Genomic DNA, 12,637 nt, shown 5'->3' on the forward strand with positions numbered 1-12,637 from the left:
GGGCAGGATTATGTCTTGATCTCTGCAGTCTATTCCTCTTTTAATGCAAGAAAGTACTTTGCTAGCTATTGAAATTTCAACTTTGCATTGCATGCTACTACAGTCATACCTTGGCTAACGAGTGGCCCTGCTAACAAATTTTTCCCTCACTGTTTATGGGACTCAGCTAACGAATATTGACACTAAGCCTTGAGCTAAAAAATGTAAAAAAAAAAAAAAAAACATGAAGTAAGACACCCGATAAGTACTTGCTGTATACTGTATCAGAAAGTGAGGGCGAGACATCACTTTGACCTTTATAACTGTGAATTTGAGAAGTAGGTGTGAATTATAGAATGTATTCTTTACATAGGAATGGGGCTTCCCTGCTGCTTGTGTGCAGGATGGAGACTTGATAGGGGGAGTAGGGTGGTTTACATAACTTGCAGAAGAAATAATGTACCTGTTACCTGCTGTAACTGGAGAAAGCTGTTCATCTCAGCCTTTGGTGAGTTTATGACCTTTTATTTTGTGCTTTTTACTATTTTTTAAAAACATATCTTTAAATTGTGGGCAGCTTCCAGCACAAACAAAATGATTTTCTATAGAAACCTATGGGAAATCACGTTTCAGCTAACAAAGGTTTCGGCTAACAAATGTGATTTCGGAACAAATTATTTTTGTTAGCCAAGGTATCATTGTATCAAGTCTATGATCCACCACAACCCCCAGATCCTTTTCTATTTTTGACCACCTCAAATGTATTCCACCCAGATAGTATGAGGCATGCATATTGTTAGCCACCAAGTGCATAACTTTACATTTGTCAATATTAAATGCCATTTGCCATTTGGCTGCCCAATCAAACAGTACATTCAGGTCTGCTTGTAGATTATAGACATCCTGTATGGTCCTAATTCCATTACATAGTTTGGTGTCATCTGCAGTCAGAGAGATAGTACTTTTAATTCCAAACACTATACCATTTATAAAGATGTTAAACAGTAAAGGTCCCAAAACTGAACCCTGGCATACACCACTAATAACCTTAGACCATTCAGAGGATGAATCAATAATTCTCTACTCTCTGGATGCAGTCTTTAAGCCAGTTCTCTATTAACTTACAGATTGACGCTGCTGGATCGTGGGAAGCAGGTAGGATCTTTACTATGCTACCCTGAGTGTGGCTCAGGGTTACCGCTTTAGGTACATAAAATTTCCCCCCGAGCCACACTTGGAAATACCCCCAGGGGGGTTAACTGTCTGTAGGGTGTCAAAAGCTTTTGCAAAGTCCAACTACACTATATCTGAACTTTCTGTTCTCAACTGTTTTCCTGTTTACTTACCTCCTCACAAAAAGTGAGTAAATCTGGTTTGATAACGTCAGTCTTTCTTGAATCCATGCTATCATTTAATATACTATTTTCTAGCACAAACTCCTCTATGGAGTTCTTTATCAAACTTTCTAGGACCTTTCCAACGATGGAAGTTAAACTTACAGGTCTGTAGTTACTTGGTAGTGACTTTGCTCCCTTTTTGAATATAGGAAACCACATTGGCCTCCACCAATCCATTGGTACCATGCCAGTGATTGAGGATTTCTAAAAATTTTAAACAATGGCTTTGAAATAACTGAGCTTAGCTCTTTTAAGACACATGGATGTAATCCATCAAGTCCTGGTGCTTTCTCAACTTTGAGCCATTGTGGCTCATTTAAGGCAGTGACATTGCTATTAGCCATTTGGACAGCTCTGTCATTTTCCTTTTATCTACACAGGCTAAAAAAAAAGTATTTAATAAATCTGCCTTTTCTTTATCCCCAGTTACCAACCCAGAGACATCCTTTAAAGGGCCTACATCCTCAGATCCGATCTTTTTGCTATTAATATATTTACAAAATTTTGAGGGGTCTTCCTTAGTTTCATTTTGAAGTTTTGCACATTTTATCTTTTTTTTACATCTTTGGTATATTCTTTAGAGTTTTCAAATTATGAAGGTAAACCTTCATTTTTAGATTTTTTTTTTACTCTTTATGACTTTTTAAACATTAGTTGTGAGCCACATAGGTTTTAATTTTAGCCTCATAATCTTATTACCTATTGGAATATATTTTTCAGTGTGTTTGTGTAGACAGACCTGAAACATTCCCATTTCTGTTCTATGTGTTAATCGATTTGTGGGATTCATTTGTAGGCCGAGTAAAGATTAAAACACTTATGATTAAGTAAAAGTTTGCTGGTCTTTAAAAATGACATCTAAAAGATGCAATGCCACATCCCAATTAATTTGTGTCAATCAACTTTATTGAGTTTTCAGAAAAGAAAAAAGGAAAAAACGAACATACATAGCAAACATTAAAACATAAAACACATACATCTTATTTACCCTTAACGGCAGTGGTTTCGTATGAGCATAAAATATACAACCTAGATACTGCGTATACTCTGATAAGCACAGTAACAATCTGTCTAAGCCCTTATGGATCAGAGTAAAATAAATCAACACAAATATACAGAAAACAACATAAATACTCATAAAAGCATGGAACATAAATAATGCTCAAATGATCTTAGACCGCCAATATTAATAAACATATATATATAAAAACTTCTAACAAAGAACAACTATGAAAAGAACAATACAGCCCAAGGGGGAAGAGGTGGGAACGAATGGGAAAGAGAGAATGTACACCACCCAGAGTTGGAGGAGTTAGCAGAGTACCCTCAATGCAAAGGCAGCATCCTAACTAGCATACAAGAACATTAAGATAAGTACAGTTGGAGTCAGGGAGATTCTTTAAACCAATCCCACGTGGACCAAACTATTTTGAATTGTTCCATTCTGTCATCATCTTCCGCCACCAACATTTCCATATGGCGGATTTTTTCAAGTTCGGATACCCAGTCAGCTATAGAAGGAACAAAAGGCTGCTTCCACAATGTCGGGATGAGAACCCTAGCAGCTATAAGAAAATGACGTAGAACGCCTTTTTTATTGCTTTTAAGCAAGCCCGGGATCAAATATAAAAGAGCTACATTAGGAGTGTTGGGTACGGTAGATCCAGAGCAGTCATTAAATATCTGAATAATCAGATCCCAAAAACGAGATATCTTTGAACATTCCCACCAAATATGGAGCATTGTCCCCCTATGTGACTGGCATCGCCAGCAGCGATCCGAGTGTGTGGGAGAAATTTTATGTAGATCCACAGGACAATAATACCATCTGGACATGATTTTGTAGTTAACCTCCTGGGCTTTACAGGTCAATGCCAGCTTGTGTGTAAGGGTAAAAGATTTTTCCAGTCATCTGCCGTTATGAGGCCAGTCAATTCCCTCTCTGTTGTATATAGGAGCAAAAAACTCAGAATTTTGAGTGAGTAGCTCATATAGCCTTGAAACAATATGAGAAGCGCGAGCGGGTGAACTAACTGCTCAAATTCCGTCAAACCTCTGTTCAGTAGGGATGGATCGGAAAAAGAAGCTACAAGGGACGTCAATTGCCTGTACGAAAGCCAGGATAGCAACTTGCTTCTGTGTGAAAGGTCCAGGGAGGATGGGGGGGGGGACCCGCCCATTATGAACTATATTCTTAAGATAACGGTTTTCGGAGGCAGACCAAGATAAAAAATTGGCAGCTTTCATTGCCAGCAAAAATGCTGGGTGATCGAACAATGGTGTCATAGGCCCCAGTTTCGTAGACAATTTGCCCGACCTAAGAAGAAAATCCCAAATACGTAATAAGTCCATAGTAAGTGGAGGGATGGGGGAGTTCAGCCGTAACAACGACCGGTCCACCCACGGCAGAGACCGGAGACTTACTGGAGATAAAAATTCTTCCAGCAACACCCATTCCTTCAACTCCCGATTGTGGAACCAGTCTGTCAGGCGCACTAAAAATGATGCCCTATAGTAGGAAATATTATCAGGGGCCCCCACTCCTCCTCTACACTTGGATTTAACCAATATACTGAATGCCAATCTGGGGCATTTCTTATGCCATAGAAATTTTAAAAACAACCTATGTATTTTACAAAAATATGCAGTTGATAAAAATATGGGAACCGTTTGGAATATATATAACAAACTGGGGACAATATCCATTTTCAGAGTATTTATGCGAGCGAACCAGGAAAGAGGCGGGGAGTCATATTTCTGAAGGTCGGATTGAATTTTACAATACGCTTGGGAATAATTAAGTGAGAACAATTCAGAAGGATCCGATGGTATCATTATACCCAAATACTTAATGGCGTTAGGGCAAATCCGAAAGGACATATTATTGTGTATAGTGGACATTTGAGTCGAGTCTAAGGTAACATTTAGAAGTTCAGATTTGGAATAGTTTACCTTGAAGTTGCTAAGTAAACCAAATTCATCAAATTCCTTCAGTACCGACGGTATCGTGACATGAGGGGATGTTATATACAGCAGAAGATCATCTGCGTATAAGGAGAGTTTATATTGTGTATCCCCTATCTTGATCCCTTTAACATCCGGATTGCGACGCAAGGCCACAGCCAAATGTTCCATAACTAAGGCGTAGAGCAATGGGGAAAGGGGACACCCCTGTTTCGTACGGTTTTTAATTTGAAAAGAGTCAGAAAGGGTGCCATTAACCCGCACCCGGGCCCTAGGTGAGGAATACAATGCAGCAATTCTAGAGACTATACTGGGGCCCAGGCCTACCTGACGTAACCCTGAATACATAAACTCCCAACTAACCCTATCAAAGGCTTTTTCAGCGTCTATGGACAGTAGGCACATAGGAGTACCTGTAGACTTAGCAAAGTGGGTCAGCAGGATAGTCTTAATAGTATTGTCGCTGGCTTCCCTTTCATAAATAAACCCAGTTTGATCCAGATGAATCAATGAGGGCATGTGTGGAGATAACCTATTGGCAATCAGTTTAGAAAAATTTTTAGCATCAACAATAATCAATGATATGGGTCTATAATTAGAGAAAACCATTTGGTCTTTGCCAGGCTTAGGAAGAACTGTAATGTGAGCTTCCAAACTCTGTGGAGGAAACGGCGTGTCGACAGAGATGGAAGAGAACACCTTAGTCATAAAAGGGACAAGATTAAGGGCATGGAGTTTATAGAACCGTGGAGTAAAGCCATCAGGGCCAGGGCTTTTCTCAGTCGGTGTGGCACGTAAGGCAGCAGAGACCTCCTCCTCAGTAAACGGGGACTCCAATTGCGATATCACCTCAGAATCTAACGTTGGAAGGGCTGTTTTAGTTATATAATCGTGCAGGGGGGATGGAGTTACATGGGCAGGGCGTATTTTGTAGAGATTGGCATAGTATTTATGAAAAGTTTGTAAAATCTCCTTAGGAATAGATGTTAAGCCGCCACTAGCGGTCCGGATAGACGGAATATAAGTGGATGTGCGTGGGTGTAAGCCCCGTTCTAACAATTGGCCACATTTATCCCCATATTGGTAAATTAATTTACGGAAACGATCCCGGTGGCATTGGTGTGCTAGGTCATATAGCTTCAAAAGGTGAGTTCTAGCAGCAGTCAGTTCTAAAAATACAGCTGGGGCCATGTTTTGTTTATGTGGGCGTTCCAAAGAGCGAATTTTATCACATGTGAGTGTAATATCCTGCTATCTGAGCCTTTTAAGCCTGGTTCCTTGTTGAATTAGGACCCCTCAAACCACCTCCTTCATAGCTTCCCATTGCAAAGGTAGGGGAGTGGGGTCCGAAACGTGGTCCCCTATAAAATTGGTAATTGCTTCTAGAATGGCTTTTGCACAAATAGAGTCCTTGAACAGAGAGTCATTACACCTCCAGGTCCATTCTCTAGGGCCCATTTGAGGAATCAGGAGTGAGAGGGATACTGAGGAATGATCAGACCAGGGGCAGGATTCTATAGAGGTGACAGGACTCCAATCGAGTACAGAGTGGCTCGCCAAAATATAATCTATGCAGGAGTACATATTGTGTGGGTTGGAGTAAAAGGTATAATCTTTGGTGGTGGGATGCAGAGTGCGCCACATGTCTACTAGTCTAAGATCGTGTGGTTTAGAACGGGAGTTTGGAATAGGAGACCGGAGTTTTCCCGATTGAGGTATCAATCCGGGGATCCAAAACGCAATTCAGGTCACCACCCACTATGATCGATCCCTCGGCGAACCCCTTCAGAGTCGCCAGGTACTGAGTAAGGGCCACAGTGGGTTGATGGTTAGGTGCATAAAAAGAAATTTTTAGGATCAGATATCTGCCCTGTGGAGTGGGAGTCAAGTATCTGAACAGGTAAAGTTTTATGGAAAGCTAAAAAACTCCCTTAGTTCTAGACTCAGGACTGGAGCTGTGACGCCAAACGGTATAATAACGATTGCGGAGAGAGGGAATTCTAGTGGATTGAAAGTGGGTCTCCTGCAGAAGTAAAATGTTCACTCTCGCTTTGTGTTGAGCATATAGCACCTGAGAGCACTTGTTCGAGCTATTTAGACCCTTCACATTGAGGGTGCGGATTCTCAAAATTTGCGTTTTTTCGTGTATTGAGTACATCAGGGGGAGTAGGCTAGGGAAGGGGCACCAGACGGGCGAGGCGGGCTAAACCCCGACCGTGGGCTCAAAAACTAAAGCAGGATCCAAAGGATCCCAAATCACCGCCTAGTAAGGCAGTGGGCCTATGTGGGGAAAGTGTCTGTGCGCAGCAGGGGGAGGCAAACAGACAAGCAACAAATATACCAGTGGATCCCACCTGGGGGAACCCACAAAACCAAAAACAATATAAATAATAAGCAAACCCTGGGCATTCGCCCAGTGTACTAAACAGTCCTGTAAACATTTTAACTAAGTTATAGCGCATAAATCGAAAGGCATTAACATATAAAAAGCAGTTCACTAAGTTCCTGCCAAAGTAGTCTGAGGAAGCTGGGGAGCAACATCCCAGGTCCCATAATAGGGCTAACTAGAGGGCGAGAGCAGTAAAGCTCATGCGCCCCCTAGTTGGCCCAAAGCATAATTAACCACATAATCTAGAAGGCATTCAGAAATTGCTATCCAACTAACAGCAGGATCTGCAACAATAAACACTAGTTAGATATCGCTCAACATAGCTACCAATATATGGAAAGTCCTACCCTGGAGGATAAACATCTTACACAGGAACATAAAGTCTCCATTCAAATGTGGGCCGTTCTCTCGGCCAAACATGGCAGGTGGCAGATCAAGTTTAGGTCAGGAGTAGTCTGATGGTGATTGGCAGCCCAATAAACAAGAAAAAATAGGACGGCAGACAGAGATTCCAATAACAATGATGGAGGTGGTCTGAGATCCAATAAAAACTGCTGTCGATGCCGAATCAACAGGCTATATTGTGGAAGGAGGAGGGGAAGAAAGATGACCCATGGAGGTCGTGGAAGAGCTTGCGATGACGCTGGTTTGCTGTTGAGCAGTGATGTCGCTGTAAGCCATTCAGGTAATATAATATCAGGAAGGTGTAGATCCCGTACAATGTGAGGCAGGTCGGATGGTTCACGAAGAACAAGGGTTCTACCTCCCGATCTGATAATGAGATGGAAGGGAAATCCCCATCTATATGGGATATTCCGTTCACGTTCCCTGGTTCTGAAAAAATCCGACAGATAACATCTCTAGGGCGTTGCAGATTTGTGCTGCGTGGGCCCAGAGTTCTATGTATCCGATCTATCTCTATATCAACATCAGATGGAACAGCAAGGAGCTTGGCAAAAATAGAATAGGCCGCTGTGGGCAATTCTGAATGCGGTATAGTTTCAGGAAGACCCTGTATTCGTATATTATTCCGCCTTTTGGTTTTCAGCATCATCATGCAACAAATACAACATATTAATTTGCGCCTCGTGGTGTTCCAAAATAGCCGCATGGGATACTACTTGTGAAGAAAGATCAGCACATTGGGTTTGTAGAGCTGTGGTGGCACTGGTAACTTGTTGGACGGACTGACGCATAGCGTGAAATTCTGCCTTGCAGCTCGCTTCCAAGCGCCCTATACTATACTCTAAATCCTGCCTGGTAGGTAAGGCACGAGGTGGGCCTTCCAGTCCCACTCCTCCTCGGTATCCATGTTGGCAGGGCTATGGCTTAAAGATGCTTCCAGAGAAGGCATTAAGCAGGGGCTAAGGATGGGGGAATCAAAATGTACCTCTGGTGGTGAAGTGGTGGAGACTTCTGGTCCCTGCACCGCTGAATCCTGCTGCAATCCGGCCCGCAGTTGTGTACATCTCGCGGCAGGTGCCTGCCCGTCGGACACCGCTGAAAATCTAGCCCCCGGCTTTGGGGTGCCTCTGGGGCATCCCTTCTGTGCCCCCTTCATTTTAGAACCCATAAAATCAGGTAAGAAGGCGACTTAGCACATACATAAAGAAAGAACCCCCAGCCGGGACACGGAGCTCAGGAGGAAAGCGTTCTACTCCGCCGCCATCAGGCCACGCCCCCCACATCCCAATTAATTTAATAAATATTCATATTGGTGCAAAACAAACGGGACTTTCTAGGCATAAAGTAAAATTTAACAATGAATATTTTAATGGTAAATCATTTTTAAAAGCCAAGACAAAAGATTGTAGAATTTCCTATATATCATAAACAATGTTACAATATACATCACAAGTTCTTTTTCAGGATCTTGAACATGAATCTCTTTATAACATGTCGCCTCTCAGTAGTTCTATTTTACATCAACGCATTTTGTGACTATTAAGGCGACTATTATGGCTTTTAAAAATGATTTACCGTTAAAATATTTATTGTTTAATTTTACTTTATGCCTAAAAAGTCCTATTTTTCTGCACAAATATGAATATTGATTAAATCAATTGGGATATGGCATTGGATCTTTTAGATGTCATTTTTACTGACCAGCAAACTTTCACTTAATCATAACTGTTACGTACAGGTGGGAAACACCTCCTATGCTGTTCAGTGATAATTTAGATCATTTCATATGAATATTGTAAAGGTATGTATTGTTTGCTCTAAGTATTACACAAGTGTTATTTTGATTTATTGCTTTTTTCATTTTATTCTACTTGTTAAAAAAAACCTTTGGAGGTGTTTCTATCTAAGATGGATTTGAGAGGTACAGCATGGGAGGGTTTTGTTACAGGAATTAGGAATAATCACTCAAACAAAACAAGAAACGAATTGGAAGTTAATGGGGTGGCATATAAACTGAAAGGAAATCCATAGCCTACTGGCTAGTGCACTATTTGAACAAATACATAACTGAAAGATGTAGTCCAATGGGCCTGCAGGTGCAAATTTTTCCAAATGTCAGGGACAATTCAGCGATCAAAATGAAATTGGAGGATGCCTTAAAAACCTGCTTAGTACGATTAATGGAGATACTAAACAAATATTACAAAGAGGAAATTGGTGGAACCGAAAGTGAACTTGATATTTCTTGTACTGAATATGCTGACATACTAGCATCTGAACAATTTGAAGCAAAAAAACAATGAGATTAGGCTGTTTTTGGATAAATTTAATCAACAACTCTGGTAAAGAAAAATAGTTCTTCAAAGATAAACAGGTCTTCATAGCAGGAAAAGCATAATATTGGCAGGATCCTCAAAAACATCAACCCCTTAGATACCAAAGGTGTATCTTTAACTATCATCCTGAAATAGTGGGAAGGTTTGAAACAAGGTATAAAAAGACAAAAAGAGGAATATATGACTAAAGATAAGCAAAAACATAGGAGACGTCCAAAAGGTATGAATGAAACCCATCTTGCTTCTAGTAGAACTAACACAGACTCAGACATTGACACTTCAAATTCAACTATGGGTCATACAACAAGAACTGGCACTTCACTAAATCGGGCACTTGAACACTTGGACACTAGACTCAAAACAAACACAAACACTTTTTTAGGCATGACATCTCCTCAGATCATGCCCCCAAAATTATGTGTATTATATTATGCGGGGTATTAGATCCTTATACATGTATATGGTTTTATTTTACAGATCCTTTAGATCTATATATGTGTATTATATTACTAAATGGTCATTTACTGGTGCTGAACATGCACATTTCTTACCTACATAATGTCTTCTAAGCATCCATGTTATCAGGTGAGCCACAGCTGGGGGCTGTAAATTTCTTATCAGTGTGTGTGTGTGTGTGTGTGTGTGTGTGTGTGTGTGTGTGTGTGTGTGGTGGGTGTAATGGACTGGCATCTACTGATAATGTGTTTAATCTTTATAACATTTTATTCATTTTCATTCATTTTTATATATATATATTTGTAGCTTTGTCATATTATACTTTACAATTTTTACAATTAGATTGATTAAGGAAAAATGTAAATAAAAATGCAAAACGGACTGTGTGGAACAGATTGTCATACTGATAATGTGTTTATATAATATTTTATATATAAATATATATATATATATATATATATATATATATATATATATATTACTTTACATTTTTTAGAGATTAGATTAAGGAAAAATATATATATATTTAATATATATATAATATATATATTATATAATATATAATATATATTTTGTATGAATGCTGCAAAACAGACTGTTTGTAACAGATTGTCATTACTGATAATGTGTCTAACCTATATATATATATGTGTTTAACCTATATATATATATTTAAATATAAATATATATATATATATATATATATATATATATATATATAAAATAAACTCATACAATACTGCAACTCAGCAATATGGATGTTGGTGAGACATCATGTTTATACCAACATAATGTCTTCAAGGAAACCTTGTTATCCTGAGATCAACATACGCATATTTATGACACAGCAGAACACAAGCCCCCCTCCCTCTTACTAGCATGTGCTACAACAGACTATAAAAGCATAAGCCAATAGTTTCAAGAGCAGAAGACAGTAAGCTATCACTTCAAAAAAGGTAATTATTTATTGTCACTTTGCTGATCCTTTCAGAATCGAATCGGGAGTCGGCGCTTCGACATCTCAAATGACCGGTAAGGACTGCTGATGTATACAAAACAACAGTATTGATTTTTCCTATTATATATTGATCGTGATAATGTCGCCACGTTCTAATTTTAGGAGCTAGCGCTGATAACGTTCTAAGGACTGTGAATAGAGCAACGACTATGGAAAATAACATGTCTTTAGACACAGTGGCGTCGGACACGCGCAATTCTGAACACCGCAAGGGGCTAAAGGAGAATGCGCCGCCAGCCATTATTGATCTGAAACCCAGATGAACGGTATGACGCTCTGGCGTTCTCTGTAATAAAGGTGTCGATAGCTATAAATGTTTACCGCTCGTGATAATGTTCTCATGTCCTAATTGTAGATGTTTCAACGCCAGTGAGCGTCGCACAGATTATGAAAAATACAGGCCCGATAGGCGTATCAGTAACATCCAACAGCGCAGGTGGCAGCCAACTGAATGAAAATTCCACAGGGCCGGTTATCAATTGTCCTGACGCACGTAAGTTGAAATAATGCATTTACGCTATTTTATTGTAATGAACCTGTTTAAAGTACTTAATACGATGTTTCTAATGTTAACTTTTTTCATTTCATTTCAAAAATTGGCGGTCAGGCATTACAAACAAACAGAAATCAAGCTCCAGGCGATCAGAACCGTTATCACCGATATCTGAAATTATTGATCAAAAACGAAAAAAGAGATCTCCACAGTATGGTGAGACAGCGTGCATTATAAACGACATTTCAGGTTTTTGCCAAACAGCATGCAGCAGCCCGACCACACCTGTTGATGACGCACGTCCTTTGAATAGACGAATCACATTCAATACGCCAGAGCACCATCATTTGCATGGCGGCATACAGCAGACACGTATCAGCAATTGCTCACACGAGCCACTTATGAACAATTGTTCATCATGCTGTGATGAAAATACATACATCGCATTCCAGTACATCGAGTTCTCTCAGTCAATACAATAACAAAATGTTATGTGTTGCAAATTTTCTAAAATGTTGTGTGAGAAACTCTATGCTTTTAGTGTTTAACAGCCCTAACAAAATTAATGCCCAGCAAATACATAATGCGCATGAAAAATACACAAAGCTTGATGCTATTGAAAAATAGATGGCACTTAAGATCTGACTAGAAATGATTGGCGGAGCAAGTCTCTTAAAAAACAAAAAAATACCGGTGAGAGAAAGATCTTGAAAATTAAAACGGACTATAAAAAAGTACTTTGCGGCTAAGCGGTCTAAAAATCTTAGGAAAAAAAGGAGGCGCCGTTATATCAAAACGGTTACGCCGTCATGCTCCCACAATGAGCAAACACCACACAGGTCACAAACGCACCATCTACCGACTTTCACACAAATCACAGGCATCAATCTGACCATTCGTTTGGGCATACAGATGTTACAAACGACCCCTCTGAAGACCTTGACGATAGAACAGTTAATTTAGAGCATGTTTTTCATCAACAGCGTTGTTGGTGCTGTTGATGCAATACGCGCTGCTGTACAAATATTGTTAGATCAGGTTTTAAGGGATACAGAACTGGGAGATTTTATACAGTTTAGACTAGATGGAGGTGAGACATTTCACTCTGTTTTTTCATTGAGACAGTCTAGAGAGGGGTTTAGCGCTGAAACATTTTTGAACAATATCGCTAATGCTTTACAGAGCAACGCTGAATGCATA

The 12,637-nt window shown here is 39.8% G+C and overlaps 1 long non-coding RNA gene across 1 annotated transcript in view; it reads left to right on the forward strand.

Annotated features, from left to right (window-relative positions):
- LOC140332033 (uncharacterized) overlaps positions 1-11,975 on the forward strand; it is a 35,358-nt gene extending 23,383 nt beyond the window's left edge. Inside the window, exons 2-5 of the long non-coding RNA XR_011921021.1 lie at positions 10,918-10,958; positions 11,047-11,210; positions 11,300-11,437; positions 11,552-11,975. This is a non-coding gene — a long non-coding RNA (uncharacterized lncRNA). The remainder of the gene's footprint in view (positions 1-10,917; positions 10,959-11,046; positions 11,211-11,299; positions 11,438-11,551) is intronic.
- Positions 11,976-12,637: the final 662 nt, after the last annotated feature.

The sequence above is a fragment of the Pyxicephalus adspersus genome, chromosome 5, assembly GCF_032062135.1.
Source record: "Pyxicephalus adspersus chromosome 5, UCB_Pads_2.0, whole genome shotgun sequence".
NCBI classification, from domain to species: domain Eukaryota; kingdom Metazoa; phylum Chordata; class Amphibia; order Anura; family Pyxicephalidae; genus Pyxicephalus; species Pyxicephalus adspersus.